Source organism: Staurois parvus, unplaced genomic scaffold (genome assembly GCF_062004578.1).
Source record: "Staurois parvus isolate SC_StPar_1 unplaced genomic scaffold, SC_StPar_1.0 ptg000001l, whole genome shotgun sequence".
Taxonomy (NCBI): Eukaryota; Metazoa; Chordata; class Amphibia; order Anura; family Ranidae; genus Staurois; species Staurois parvus.
Window position 1 is genome coordinate 4,201,308 of NW_028317797.1, and position 16,301 is coordinate 4,217,608.

At 39.3% G+C, this 16,301-nt stretch overlaps 1 long non-coding RNA gene across 1 annotated transcript; it reads left to right on the forward strand.

The window, feature by feature from the left end:
* Positions 1 to 629: 629 nt before the first annotated feature.
* Positions 630 to 13,407, forward strand: LOC149474749 (uncharacterized). Its single transcript, XR_016306376.1, has 3 exons — positions 630 to 827; positions 12,560 to 12,670; positions 12,802 to 13,407. It is a non-coding gene; the product is annotated as an uncharacterized LOC149474749 (long non-coding RNA).
* The last annotated feature ends 2,894 nt before the right edge of the window (positions 13,408 to 16,301 follow it).

Sequence of the window (16,301 nt, forward strand, 5' to 3'; positions counted from 1 at the left end):
TTTGCACTGATAATCATAATCAGTGCAGCCCCATCAGTGCCAATTAGTGTTGATCAGTGCTGCCTATCAGTGCCGCCTCATCAGTGCAGGCTCATCCATGCCTACTCATCAATGCCCATCAGTGCCCAGCAGTGCAGCGTATCAATGCCACTTCATCATTGATCATCAGTGCTGCCTCATCAGTGCAGCCTCATCAGTGCCCATCAGGTCACATCAGTGCAGCCTCTTAAGTGCACATCAGTGAAGCCTCATCAGAGCACATCAGTGATTAAGAAAAATTACTTATTTGCAAAATGTTATAACAGAAACTAAGAAAAAATGTTTATTTCCATAATTTTTGGTCTTTTTTTTTGTTTGTTTAGCAAAAAATAAAAAAACCCAGTGGTGATTAAATACCATCAAATGAAGAGTCTATTTGTGTGAAAAAACGATAACAATTCTCATATGGGTACAGTGTTGCATGACTGCGCAGCTATCGTGTGACAGCGCTGAAAGCTGAAAATTGGCCTGGGCAGGAAGGGGATGAAAGTGCCCGGTATTGGAATGACTAACACAGACACTCCCATTCAAGAATCAGCCTTCCAAAGACGTAGTTGAACACAGATTTTTCTAAGCTGTACCAATGTAACTATGCAGAAAATCCATACCTGAAATTTAGCTTTAACTAAACATGAGAAAGACTGTGATCACCTTCCATTGCTGTGCTTTCTGGCAGACCTTTGTAAATCTCAGGACTGGATGGACAAATCATTAACTAAAACAGCTCCCACCTGTGTTTCAATGGTTTTTATTCTGTGCTCTTTGCCTGGAGTTCAGCTGTAAAACATGTAAGTTCATAGAGATGTTTGAAAAAGTTTTTTTATTTGTTTTAATTTGTGCTTGGTGCACTAATGCAGCTAAATTTGAAAACAATGTAAAATATATATATTTTTGCCAATTTAGTCCAAGATATTCCAATGAATAAGTGTATTAGTCCTGCTGATTTCTTTAAGGGGAATTGAAGCATCCCTACCTTAAATTTTACTTTTATGGCAGTTAGGCAATCAATTGAAATCTCTGCTTAATGTGCTGTAGTATTTTCATTGTGGAGTCATTTACAGTGTAATGTTATGAACAGAAAATATTTAATGGGCTATATCATTGATGTCTTTTAAATCCAGCCATAAAGTTATATATTGATCTCAGCCAGTAATAAACAGTTTATTTGAGCAATGAGGCACAGGCTTTTTTTTTACACCTTTAATATTAACCCTACCATCACTACTCACAAAACATGGGTATTCGGATCTGCCATACTGTAAGATACTATTGATATAAATGTATACTATTATTAAATACAGGCGTACCTCAGTTCATAAATTTAATGCGTTCTGCGGGACTTTTTGTATTGCGAAAAAATCGTAAACCGAAACGCTGTTTCCCATAGGAATGCACTGAAAACCAATTAATCAGTTACGGAGGTCAGAGAAAAGTAATAAAAAAGCATTTTATCTGTTCAAGACTCTTTATACAGTGCACTTTAAAGGCATAAATACTCTACAGAGACATGATTAAAAAAAAGTTCATAAATGCATTGAAAATCAATTAATCCGTTCCAGAGGTCAGAAAAAAGTAAAAAAAAGTCTTATCTGTTCAAAACTCTTTATAAATTGCACTTTAAAGGCATAGTACTGTACATGGACATGATTAAAAAAAAATTAGTAAATGCATTGAAAACCAATTAATCTGTTCGTAAACTGAGGCATTATTTTCAATGGAATTTTATTCATAAACCGAAAATTCCGTTAACTGAGGCGTTCGTAAACCAAGGTACGCCTGTATCTCACTTTGCAAGGATAGCAGTTATCTATAGTAACTAATCAAGTTTTAGCAATCAGCTTTTCATGTAACTGGTCACTGTTTTTTGTTCTATTGGTATAATACTTACTGTGCTGTCATGTAATAAAGATCAAAACATCATCCAAAGCAGACTTGCACTCAAATGATAACTTCTAGCTGTGTTAGTCTTGCTGGTATATATAAAGAGTTAGGGCAAAGGTGAAGATCAGAGTTTAGGCTCCATGCACACTAGTGTTTTGGGGGTTTTTAAGCTGGAAAAAAACGCTGGATAAAAATCGCTGGTAATAGAGTTTTAATAGCATTTAGAAGCATTTAGGAGCTTTAGTGTTTTATTAGTGTTTTTAAAGTCCCTGTAGGGAAAAAAAAGAAAAGGCTAGAAAAAAGCTGTTAGGAGTGTTTTAGTAGCACTTAGGAGCATTTAGGAGCATTCAGCATCTTTTTCTGCTGGAAAAATGCTTTCAAAAACTCTACAAAAAAAATTTGTATCTGCTCCTAAACACCGAAGCTTGAAAAACAGCCTAAAATAGTGTGCATGGAAACATAGAATAACACTATTTAGCTTCTAGGAGCATAAAAAATGCTGATAACAGCTTCTAGGAGCTTAAAAAATGCTAGGGTGTATGGAGGCTTAGGCTCCATGCTCACTAGCTTTTTTTTTAAGCTAAAAAACCACTGGATAAAAAATGCTGGTAATATTGTTTTTTTAGCAGTGTTTTAGTTGTGGTTTAGTAGCCTTTAGAAGTGTTTAGGAGCATTTAGTGTTTTTTTCTGCTTGGAAAATGCTCCAGAACACTTTACAAAATTTATTTTTTTCTGCTCCTAGACACAAAAGCTAAAAGAATGCTAATAGCCTAAAGTAGTGTGCATGGACACAGAGGATAACACTATTTAGTTTTTAGGAGCAGAAAAAAAATACTAATAATAGCTTCTAGGAGCTTATAAAAAACGCTAGTGTGTATGGAGCCTAAAAGTAACACTAAAGGATATCTTATCTTTTTCAAAAATATTCCATACACATCCACTACACATCATGGTTTCAATTTGTGCATTGCACGGAAGGTTCCCTTGCTCAAGTCATCACATGTCCAGGCCCGTCTGAAGTTTGCCAATGACCATCTGGATGATCCAGAGGAGGCATGGGAGAAAGTCATGTGGTCAGATGAGACCAAAGTAGAACTTTTTGGTCTAAACTTCACTCGTCGTGTTTGGAGGAAAAAGAAGGATGAGTTGCATCCCAAGAACACCATCCCTACTGTGAAGCATGGGGGTGGTAACATCATGCTTTGGGGGTGCTTTTCTGCGAAGGAGACAGGACAACTGCACTGTATTAAGGAGAGGATGAATGGGGCCATTTATTGTGAGATTTTGAGCAACAACCTCCTTCCCTCAGTCAGAGCATTGAAGATGGGTCGTGGCTGGGTCTTCCAACATGACAACGACCCAAAGCACACAGCCAGGATAACCAAGGAGTGGCTCCGTAAGAAGCATATCAAGGTTCTGGAGTGGCCTAGCCAGTCTCCAGACCAAAATCCAATAGAACATCTTTGGAGGGAGCTGAAACTCCGTGTTGCTCGGCGACAGCCCCCGAAACCTGACAGATCTAGAGGAGATCTGTGTGGAGGAGTGGGCCAAAATCCCTGTTGCAGTGTGTGCAAACCTGGTCAAGAACTACAGGAAACGTTTGACCTCTGTAATTGCAAACAAAGGCTTCTGTACCAAATATTAACACTGATTTTCTCAGGTGTTCAAATACTTATATTGAGCAGTACAAGACAAATAAATTCTTTAAAAATCATAAAATGTGATTTCCTGAATTTTTTTTTTAAATTCTGTCTCTCAGAGTGGGAATGCACCTACAGTGTGAATTTCAGACCCTTCCATGATTTCTAAGTGGGAGAACCTGCAAAATCGCAGGGTGTTCAAATACTTCTGTTCCTCACTGTATAGCAGACATTTCTCTAACACCCAGGAAGGCAAATGGAATTAACTTGTCAGTTTTAGCCAAAGAGCAGGAGGCTAGAGTTTGCAATGGTTATTGTTATAGTTAATGCAATGTATACAGCTAACAAGGATTATTTTTTTTCCTGAAGATGAATACCAGGTATGGATAGTTTACATAGGCCAACCTTCTGTGTTCAAGCTAACGGAGATCACATGAGTAGCGGTGTCTACTACAGTGCTTTCTAGAAGGATACTACAGGTGTGGTATATACATAGTCACATTGGTCCAAACTGCACCAACGTAACTATGTAAAAAATATCCATACCTGGAATTCCTTTTTAACGAAAAAGGAATTTCGCTATTTTCAAGCAAAATCAGATAGTTAATTACTTGTGCAATCCAAAAACACTCTAATGGTACCTAAATAGAAAGCAAATCCACCTAATTTACCCTTCATTTGCGTTTTATAAAACCTTGCAAACAGATTCAGTAAATGTACCCCATAAGTTACTAGGAGGGAACGCAGTCTCCTGTCATATGATTCTCTGCTGCAAGACCTTCCTATCATCCTGTGTGTTGAGTTATACACAAGCCTGCATTATTCCAAGATTCACAGTTGTGCAGAAGATAAAGGTGACAGCTACTAAAAGAATTACCCAAAGTCACACTTGTCAGCTGAATCCAGGGATGAACTCAACCACACAGCAGGACGCGAAGTCTCCTGAGTACATTTATATACAAATATTTCATGTTTGAGTGACTTATACTGTTAAAAAAAAGAAATATTCTGCAGAAGCTATACCTCTCAGTTTATTAATCAGACATCCTATGTCAATTAGCTCTAATGCGATAATAGCATTTTCCATGGGGACTTTAAGCCATCTTAATTTTGAATGGCATTTTTTGCTGCCTGCTGTGCATTTTCTTACTTATTAATGCTTCACATGCCAAGGTGAGCAATCCTAGCACATTTCACAAAGTCTGCTTTCATGTCAAACAATCTTGCAGATATTTTTATCCTATCCCCCTGGCGATTTTGTAGGACCAACAAATCAAGCTAGCAGGTTTTGCAAACATGGAAATGTCAACATATTCACAGCCGATCTCGCAGCTTCTCTGTGTCTTTTACAGGAACGTGGAATAACAAGACGGCAACTTCAAGGCTTCCTGTCAATTCCTTTGCCCAATTATTGTACTAAGGAAGGGTATTTTCTTTCTCTTTGTAGTAGGGCTCTCCAATTAATGCAAGGCCTTTCAAATACACAAAAAGACAATGGCTTGATTTACTGTACATATTTTCACTTATGGAGTCCTTTATGAAAATGTGATTCTACTAATTGTCATCTGTGTGTGTTTACTATTTTTACCAGAACTAGCGGGGGAAAAAAGAAATTGGCACATAGTACAGTCCCTTTAACATTTTTGCCATTTAAACTGAACATAGCAGGGTATACATCTTTAAAACAGGTAAAAATAAGGGCCATCATGCCTGATTTAGTCTTTAAATACAATGAATCCTTGTGTAGCCCTTCAGAACCTAGGCCCAGGCTCTATATAGGGCCTCCAGGTTGAGGTTAAGCCTTACCTTCTACTGCTGCTGTCATTCCATTTGTCAAATGCCAGAATGTCAATGTACAGTAATTACAAGTTTAATTATCAGAAGGAGCTTATTGTCAGGAGGTGGCTTCGTTTACTATCAATGCATAGAAAATGCAAAAGTGCAATATTAATCCACTCAACAATGACCAAAATTTATCAATATTTGGCCAATTTAACACCCATTTTCTATGCCCTGCCCTCTTTAGTACACAAAATTAAAACTTTCCTGCTAAAATAGAGATAGATGCACTGTATGCAGAAGAAACCACCAGCTTTTTGGAAAGGATACTGCTCATGCTAAATACCAACGCTTTTGGTTCTATATAAAGAACAGTAGAGAATTCAGAGAGTTTGACAACAACAAAGTAACGTCAACATATCAGCATTAACTCAGTCTGTTTTTTTGCTTCTCCTGCTATCTGTCAGGGTAGATCTATATAGAGCTAAGATGATAAAGACTTGAACTACCCTTAGTCAAATGGCCAGAAACAGTTAACAGCATGTTGTCTGTGCTGCAAAAGTTTCTTCTGCTCTCCAATAGGTGTTCTTGTGCATATGTTCCATCATGGTTTGCTTACGGTTTTTGGGGTTGTATTCAATATCTATAAAGAGAGATCACACAAATACTTATAAGTATAACATTTATTAAAAGTAATGACAGATTAAGATAATATTAGAAAATATAACAATACTTAACTAAAGATGCTGTTTCGCCATGGAGTCCCCGGCCGCTTTTTGCAGCATGACCGACCATGTTTAGACGCAATGCATGATTGCAAGCTCTGGTTTGAGACTGAATGTTTAAAGCTAGAACTGTAGTATATAAACTTATGTGTAAGGAATGGACAGCTCCCACTCAACTCCCCTCGTAAGCAACAATATGACGTTTTAGGGACTTGGTCAGTTCACACATTCCTGAAAGGAGATTAGTGGGCTGACTTGTCTATATGCTCAGCTTACAATGAAATTCCTATAGTCAGCTAAGGTAACCAAAATAACCAGGATATTAGAGACTTTATTAGATATTTGTGAGGCCAACATTAATAACGAAATAGGCAATGTCCCCATGAGCATAATGGTAAATCTCTGTTCTATTGTAAAACCTTCAGTGAAAGAATCAACTTCATACTGCAAGTTTAGAACCTCTTTGCTTGGCTAACAGAGCCCACATATTCAAAGAATCTGCAAAACGTTGTGGTGCAGTTCTAGAAAAGTGTTGTGTGCATTGCACGTTGATGATATAATAGCTGTCATCTGCCACAGCTAAGATACCTGTACCGGGCAGTAGGCTGCCACTAAATGTCTTTTAAAAGCAGTACAAAGGATGGGGAAAGCACATCACTTCTCTTAATACTACACAGCTCGGCTTTATCCCAGTATAAGAAATATTTATAGCAATAACAGCCTCCTACACTGAACGGAGTAACTCTAATAAGTTCCCTTTAAAGTAAACCTGTATTAACAGTAAAACCCCAAAATAACTCTATATCTGAAAAAAAATGCCTTTATTTACCGTATCTTGCCTGCTTATGTTTATTCAGCCCCTTCAAAGATTGTAATCCAATGACAACCATACTCTGTGGTCAGTACTTGCTCTATGGCACGTTCCCCATTCAGTATGTCAAAGCACTTGGACATAACATTTGGCAATCAAACTTTGCATTGTGTGTGAGCTAGGGAAGTGTGTACATGTGCCCCATAACCTGAAATAATGGGATGTTAAAGTGGTTGTAAACCTCAGACATGAAATATGAACAAAGTACATCCCTCTATAGTGTACGCAATCCAGAGACATGTCTATGCTATTTAAATAAAAAAGGTGCTCAAACTCCAATATTACTACGCCAACGCTAGTTGGCATAGAAATATATCTCATTACCTATTTATGTACATGAAAACATATTGTTTGGCAAAAAAAAAAAAATATGAAATTCCACCTTGAAAGTTAACCAGTTGCTCTCCAGAAGATTTACCACTCTTCATGACCAGGCCATCTTTTTGCTTTGCAACACTGCACTACTTTAACTGACAATTGCATGCTCATACAACACTGTACGCAAATTAAATGTGTATAATTTGTAACACAAATAGAGCTTTCTTTTGGAGGTATTTGATCACCACTGGGTTTTTTATTATAAAGTATATTTTTTACCTTTTTCCTATAAAACATATCCAATAAAAATTTTAAAATATCTAATTTCTTCATAAATTTAGGCCAAAATGTATTCTACATGTCTTTGTAAAAATATTTCCAATAAGTGTATATTAATTGGTTTGCATGAAAGTTATAGCGTCTACAAACTATGGTATATATACTGGAATTTTTATTTATTTATATATTATACTAGTGATGGTGGTGATCAGCGACTTATAGCGGGACTGTGATAGTTGATACGGAATTGTTTCTTGCCACCCTGTTGACTATTTGCAACAAAACCTTTGATGGTTCTGTGATCACACCACAAAATATTTTTTCAAGAGTGCTGCATCCCTCTAAAAGACTTTTTACAATTTTTGACTTTTCAGAGTCAGTTAAATCTCTTTTTTGGCCCATTTTAACTGAGGAAAAGAAGCTGCCTAATAATTATGCACACCTTGATATAGGGTGTCGGTCTCCTTGGCCACACACTCCCTCATTACACAAATACACATCACCTGATATGCCTAAATCCAATAAGCATTCAAGTTTATACAGCTTGGAGTTGGACAATATGCATAAAAAAAACTCACTTGCCTGATATATTGTGCACACAGTGTAGGTATGAGGAAGTTAACTTTTTGGATCTGAACATTTTTATAAACAATTTTATTTAACTTACATAAAAGCGGTAGACTATAATAGTTTTATTTTACAGACAAGCTGTCACCTTTTAAATGGTAGCTAACATCTCTGTGACAATATTTGAGATTGAGGAGAAACTGCACAAGCATGTCTGATATTCTGGAAGAAGCTATATTGATGACCAAGCTGTCTAAACCTGGGTTCACACTGATGCGGTGCAAAATTTGCACCGGTTTCTGTGCGATTTCCGCACCGCATCATAATCACACCCTGTTCACATGAACCACTGTGGGTGTATATTTTAGGTTAACAACACCCCAAAATCAGTTCGCAAAACACAGTGCGATGTGCAGAATCAGATCGCATGGGTGTTCTAGTGCGGACCAAAAAAATGATCCTGCACCTTTTTGGTGTGATTTGAGCCATACAAAATGTATAGCTCAAATCGCACCGCACAGAATTCGCATGTGATTTGCACAAGAATGTGGTGCGATTCCTGTGCGAATCACATGCGGTATGTTGCACCGCACAAGTGTGAGCCCAGGCTAAAGCTAGAGGGACATAATAAAAATCAGAGGAAAAAAAGATCATACTTGGAGTCACAAGGGAGTTCCGGACCTTTGTTTACATTTAGTGACGGGTACTAGAAGTTGTGATTCGCAGAAAATGGGTAATGCAATCAATTGCATTGGAAGTTTTTTTTCCTTTTGGCTGCACAGCGGACATAGTTTATTGTGATTGCCAAAGATATTCAATACTGTACAATGTAACTGACAATGAATTTATATCATGGAATTTTTTTTTTTTTAAAAAAGGACTTAAAATTAAGTCTTTAAAAAAGGAGTTAAAAATTGTCTGTTTATTTGCTACTAATATTTTTTTCTTGTAAACAAGTAGGGGGATTTTGATAAGCCCCACTGCAGACTGCTATAGTCATCAAACCTGATATCCCCTGGCAAGGTACCGTCCCCATGCTGATGGGTCATGTTATCTAATTAAGGTGATAGCAATATTGCTGCTAAATGTACCACTTCTCACAGAAGCACACTAACTTAGAGCAGTCTTTTTTAAACCTCCGAGCAGGAAAGATTCACTTAGGACATGATCTTGCACCAAAACAGCAGATAATCCTTAATGTCTAATTTATAGGGGTTTTTTTACCATGCTATCTATACCTGCCAGTCATTGACCTCTTTATCTTTTAGCTATCATATATCACAGATAGTGCTAAAAAGTGACATACAAATGAAGAAGGCAATACACACTTTTTACATTCATCTAGTATGGCTTTTTGTTGTGCTGCAGAATTATAACCATGCCTACAAGAATGGATGAGCTTTGGGTTGAACATAAGTTTGACCTTAAGCCAACCTGTTTGTAGCTCAGCGAACAATCTGGTCATACTTGATTTATATGAAAGCCTGTCATTTAGCAGCAGTATCACTACTACCTCTAAATGACAGATCCCTGCTGGCTTCTGTTTGAAAGTGTAAACAAGTTGGTTGGGATCCTGGGTGATATCATTGATCAAACTTATCATTTGTGATCAGGGGCGGACTTACAACTCATGGGGCCCCCGGACAATAGGGGATCATGGGGCCCCTGTGTCCTTGCCCAAACTCAAAAAAGCCTATGAAAAAGGTACCAGGGGCATCTCATGGGGCTCCCTACTGACCCCGGGCACTCAGGCAGTGCCCGAGTTTCCAAATGGTCAGTCCGCCCCTGGACTTAGCGCTAACCTATGAGAACCTCCATGTTGGAACATATATTGCAGGTATACCCAGTGCATTCCTCCGTGAAGGTACATGGACACACCAGAAGCACAGCACAGCACAATAGCAGCTGAAGGCGCGCATTGTGTCCGTGCAGCAATTTCAACTACTAAAAAAGGCAACCGTCCCAATTATACATAGCTTAAACAATTTAAAGGAACACTTTTTAATCAGAGTATAGCATCGCGTCCATTAAACTCCTGGGATATTGATCTGGTCAGTTAAGTAGCAGAGGCGGTTGTTAATCAGTGTCAGCTGTTTTGGTGTTAATGAAATTAACAACAGGTGCACTAGATGGGCAACAATGAGACAACCCCCAAAACAGGAATGGTTTTACAGGTGGAGGCCATTGACATTTTTTCCTGACTCATATTTTCTGACTGTTTTTTACTAGTTTTGCATCTGGCTAGGGTCAGTGTCACTACTGGTAGCATGAGGTGATACCTGGACCCTACAGATGTTGCACAGGCAGTCCAACTCCTCCAGGATGGCACATCAATACGTTCCATTTCCAGAAGGTTTTCTGTATCTCCCAAAACAGTCTCAAGAGCATGCAGGAGATTCCAGGAGACAGGCAGTTACTCTAGGACAGCACAACAATGTCCGACTTCATGTGGCAAGAGTGCGCAGGCAGTTCCTGGAGGAAGGAATTGATATAATTGATTGGCCCCCATGCTCGCCTGACCTAAATCCATTAGAATACCTCTGGGTTATCATGTTTCAGTCCATCCAACACCACCATGTTGCACCTCAGACTATTCAGGTGCTCAGTGATACCCTTATCCAGGCATTCAGCCTGGCTTGCTGGAAAGTAAAAGGGGGGAGGTTAGTGAGCAATGTGCCCCCCCCCCCCCCAACCATATAAGGCCACATGCTCTACATTGAGAGAATGTTTTGTAAGGGGGGGGGCAAAATCCCCATGTCCTGTCCCCCAAAGGTATGAAGCCCTGCAGGAAGGAACCTTTCAGTTCAGCTTCACGATAAATAAGGCCTCCTGATGTAAAGCCAATGTCAATCACACCATTCAGCAATGTAGATCCATGTCATTCGAAATATGCACAGCCTGGCAATGTAGACCTGCTGCTATGATTATGCCAGCCAGCCACTTCTCCCATTACAAATGACAGCTCCCCTACAAAACAGACCTTTATACAGGCATACAGCCTCTGTGCTCAGGAAAGAGGGGGGGAAAGTGATCATATGCCCCCCTGAACAATATGAGGCAGCATGCCTGTAGGAGAGGAAGGATACCTTGCAAAAAGGATGTACAAGTTCCCCCCAGCAAGGCATCTTGTCCCTCTCGCACAGAACCTAGGCAGGAGCTGGATGAATGCAGCTATCACTGTAGCAGCACAGACTACTGCAGTGATCCACAACTTCTTCAGCGCCCATCAGGTATGAGATATGCATACCTTCATCGTGCCAAGCTGGACCAATGTAATGCACTATACAGATGGTATTCAGCTTTAACAAAAAATGAACAATGTCCCTTGATATCACATCAGTCACATTGACCAGGGATGTAGATCCACATCGATCACAACGAGCAATGCTTTGCAATGTAGACACTTTACCACCAGAACCAGCTGTCAAAATGATACTTTCCCGCTGCTATTCCAATCACAAGCAGGGGCGGACTAACCATTTAGAAACTCAGGCACTGCCCGTGGGCCCGAGGTCAGTAGGGGTGAGCTGTAAGCCATAATCATCACAGTTATGACAAATCACGGCTTGAACTATCTTGCTTTGCATGTAATGAGTCTATCTCATATATTAGTTTCACCTTGTAAGTTGCATTACTGAAATAAATGAACTTATTCTAATTTTTGGAGTTTCACCTGTATATGCTTATTCCCTAGCAGCATAAACTTTAATTTCCTTGTTCTCCCACCAGTCCAGCATTGAGAACCAAGGGAAATACTAGGTATGGAGGAGCATGTGACCCACTCCATGTAACAATGTTAGGCCAATTCCTAATGCCATATGGCTTACACAGTTCCCCTTTCCAAACAGTTAAGGTGCTGGGAGTGAAAAAAAAGGTATGTATGTGCTGATGTGGAGGGAAAAATTAAACTAAACATATTGTTTTGCCCTGCATGAGCAAAGCACAAAATTACTTTAAAAAGCAGCATCCTGCCAGGTGATCAGAGTAGAATGATAAATTGTTCTTTGAACCACTTTACCAGAGTTAACTCAGGTAAATTGATTAATTCGTCCATAGATTCTGCTACCAAATTAAGGCATCACTTCAAGTGAAGCTGCACATTTTTCAGCTTTACTTGCAGTGAAGCTGAATAAGTTCAGCTTTATTATCATGGAATTATTATTATACAGTATGAAAATCAGAGAAGAGCAGCTTCCATCTGAGGATTTTAACTCAGGTATTCGAAAGAACTCTTATGGGTTTCCTTGGATTAGTCATTCGCCAAGTAGTAAATTCTTCCCCAAAGGACTTTGAAAACTATCTGTAGTACGCAATCACGAGTCATGTTTGCGCTCCATAATTTAGCATCTCTTTACATTTTGCACATTAACTAGGCTTCCAAATGTTATATATTTGCTATAGCCTAAAATAAATATGTCCCTGAATATATTACGCTATTGATAAACTTTATGTCTTTACAGGGTGTCTTAAAATTCCACGTACGTCAAAACAGCTGTCTGAAGATATGTTGCTTGCTTTTCCCTGGGCACCCTTTCCTGCTTAAGAAATACTAATAGCTAAGTCAAATTTAGGTGAGATGTGCATGGAAAGGACTTGCTATGTAGATATAATGTAAATATAATGCTAATTAACCTAAAATAATTCATATTATTATTCAGGTTGGAGATGGTGATAAATAAACATTTATTATTTGCATTTTCAGATGCCGAGACTTTAAATATGCATTTTCCTGTCTCTCTCGCGAAGTGTCAACTCACTGCACAAGTACAAGTAAAATTACATCTGTATCTAAGGCAATAAAATATAAAAAAAAATTCCCTTTCCTCCTCAAGGTGTAAATATCTTCACCAGTATGAATTTAAAGTTCAACTAATGATATTATTTATCTTTTATGTGTTATCTCTCTGACTTTACGAGACCTCATAAACTTCTTGGCTTTCATCTACAACCTTGTTGTTATTATTGCAGACAATTCATTTTTGTTTCTTTTATTACCAGAATAAAACATACAACGGAGTTGTAGTGTTAGAGGTAGCAATGCTCAGACCTGCTACCATATTCAAATGGACGAGGCATAGATGAGCATAATCCATACACATTGCATGCTGATTGGTGATGACAGATTGCATTCGTATTGAATTATTAGACTGATATTCGAAACGCAGGTGAAACTATACAATTACCCCTGCAGCTGGAACTACTTTGCCCACCCCCGGCGGGTATCTTAACAGTAATTTTAGGTAAACCAGAGCTTCAATATTAACTCAATAATACAGTCCCATATCATCAGTCCTATTCTTTCTTTTAAATTCTCACCAAATCGTATGACCCTTAATGCATGTGAGGGTCAAATAAAGCTTTTTTATCGCAAACCTGGTGTCCATGTTTTCTTCCGTTTACAGTGTGCTCTTCCTCTCCAGAAGTTACACTGTATAAAAAAAGGAGAAAAACAAAACTATATAACGGAATACATGCTAAAACACACCATAATGTACTGATAACTGATTGTGCTCACATGTATTGTGCCAATACAGTGCAAACATTACTCTTCACTATGCGGTTTCTTCACCAAATGCTTATCCATCAAGCCAATATACTCTTACTAAATACTATTGCCCTAAAGTCCCGGGACTTCATATTGAAACGTTTGCACACTGCTATGCTCTCCAGCTAGCAAGCTTTGCATTGGAAACAGCAAGGTAGGTTCACATATGTAGCACTACCCTCGCGAGGGCCGCTGTTTTGGGTGCCCCTAAGCTCTGCACTGCCAGGCAACAGGTATTTTTCACACTTTCATCTACATCCAGGGAACAGTCCGTTTTGGTTTTGTTATTTTATTAGGGAAATAACTTGGATAGGGAAATAGGGATTATATGATGTCCAGTTTGGAATGAATCAATGAAGGGGGGACAACTTCCTTTCTATGTACAGAAAAAAATCCTGGACTGTTCTTTTCCTTGAAAGCCATCAGCCTTTGTGGATCAGTAGCAACAGCCCTTTATGGGCGAGGAACTAGCAGCCCCTCAAAATGAGCCTAGCTTCTTGTAACTACATGCAGAGATGTCTCCTCTGTAGAACAGCTCCCAGCTCCACAGCCTGCAGACACTACCAGCCCTCCTGGCAGCTCTGAAGATTTCTTGGGACAAGGATAAAGGATTGAGCCCAGTGCTGCCCTTTGAAAGTTTGCTTCGTGTGGGAATCTTTCCCCTTGTGGATCCCAGGGCGTGCTGATGTGCTCACTCTGTCCTCTTTGTTCCCACTTCTCCAGGTCTTGATCCCATTCATGCTGCACTACTGAATGTACCCTCTTGAGCCACAAGGCTGGCCCCCCCTCCCCCAGACCTGAGGGACCTCTCCCAGGCACTGACAGTCTCCTCAGCACTCCATCTTCCACCGAACTCTTCTCTCAGCCTGACTCTCCAATATTTATGGGCCTGTCCACCACACTACCAGGACCACACAACCTGGGATTGGCCAGACTCCCATAAACATGCAGATTGCATCTCCATCCTGCTTACCTACTTCTGAAAGGTTATATGATCCTCCAGAGTCAGGAGGAGGTGATAGAGCCATAACCTTTTAAGTCATCCAGCTGATCTGCAATAACCCGACCTCAATCACAAACTCACACAGTTACCATGAGTCATACATAATGATTTTGCCTGCAATACACCACACTATTCTAGTAGCACAGTAGAGGGTGCTGCACATATAATGCAATACATGATCAAGCAGGCAAACTGTATTAAAGTATATGTAAACCCTCACCTTGTAAAACAACCCATTCAGTTGAAAATAGAAATGAAAGGCAAAACATTTGCGCTTAGATAAAAAAAAAACATTACAAACACTTTTTTTTTTCCTCTTTTATAAGTGATCACATATCCACTAAGCTCCTTATGCAGCTGAGAACAGAGAGCAGGAGGAGGAGAAAAAGCAGCACACTGAACTCCACAGTAAATGGTTGTACAGAGGAAGGATGGGAGGTGTTGGGACAAGTCTGATCATTGGAGGATAACAGGCTGAGTTCCCAGCATAGCTAAAGAACCACATACCCACTGTAATCAGTTTTTGATAGGAAAGCAGAGGGGCTGGCAGAACACCATGGATTTTACACAAAGGATGCAACACAGAAAGAACAGGATACTTTTTCATACAAGTACATGGTACAGCAGGAATATATCAGGAATATAAAATGTTGGGCTTGCATACTCTTTAAAGTGATCCATTGCTGGCCATTCCCTGCTTAACATGTATGATATGTACATGTAAGTATTTTAACACGTGATGCAATATGTGTCAAAGAATATGTTTTAGTGCAAGGTTTCTATATTTATGATAGGCTGTATAGTTAGGTGCAGATAGTTTATTTAGAATGTTGTATGAGCTATACAATCACTGATAGATCAGCCCTAGATTTTAATGATTTTTTTGATGAAAGATGATTGACAGTGCAAATAAAAGTCAAATTTGGTAAATTGTTTGGATTTTCTAGAAACCATGTATGGCAAGAACCAGTTGCTATGTTATGTGTCTTCAAAACCCCTCTAGCCCATCCTACTAATATATATATATATATATATATATATATATATATATATATAGTGGCAGAGCGCTGTCTAGAAATAAGTTATGAACCCAGGATTTTCAACCAGGCCTTTCATCAAATCAAAAGTTCTGTAAAATTTTTGTTGCTGTCTGTGCTCCTGGTGGGGAGAACCAAGCCTCTATTTGTCCTCGAGACCATTGTCATCAACACAGAAAATAAGTGAAATCTGACATTATAGAGTTGTCATGAGAGCTAGAGGTGAGAGGTTTCTCGTGACAGCCTTCTAAGACTGAAATTCCTCCCATTGCCTGTTGCATCTCCAAGACTGGAAGTGAAGGAAAATGTCCCCATCAAGAAACAGACAGCAAAAAAAATGACCTAATAGGGGTTTTTAACCCTGCTCTACTCTATCTAATTGAAAAACAAAGGTTTTGGCTATACACACACTTTAACCTCCCTGGCGGTATTCCCGAGTGTAGCTCGGGGTAACATTTCAGCACCAAAAGCGGTAACCCCGAGCTACACTCGGGCATACCCTGCGGCACTGCTCCGGCATGTGTTCTTCACTTACCTTACCCTGCGCTCCCACGATGTGTCCCCTGCAGCGTCCCCGGCCATCTCCTCCTGCCGATGCCGGCATCCGGCTTCTGTGT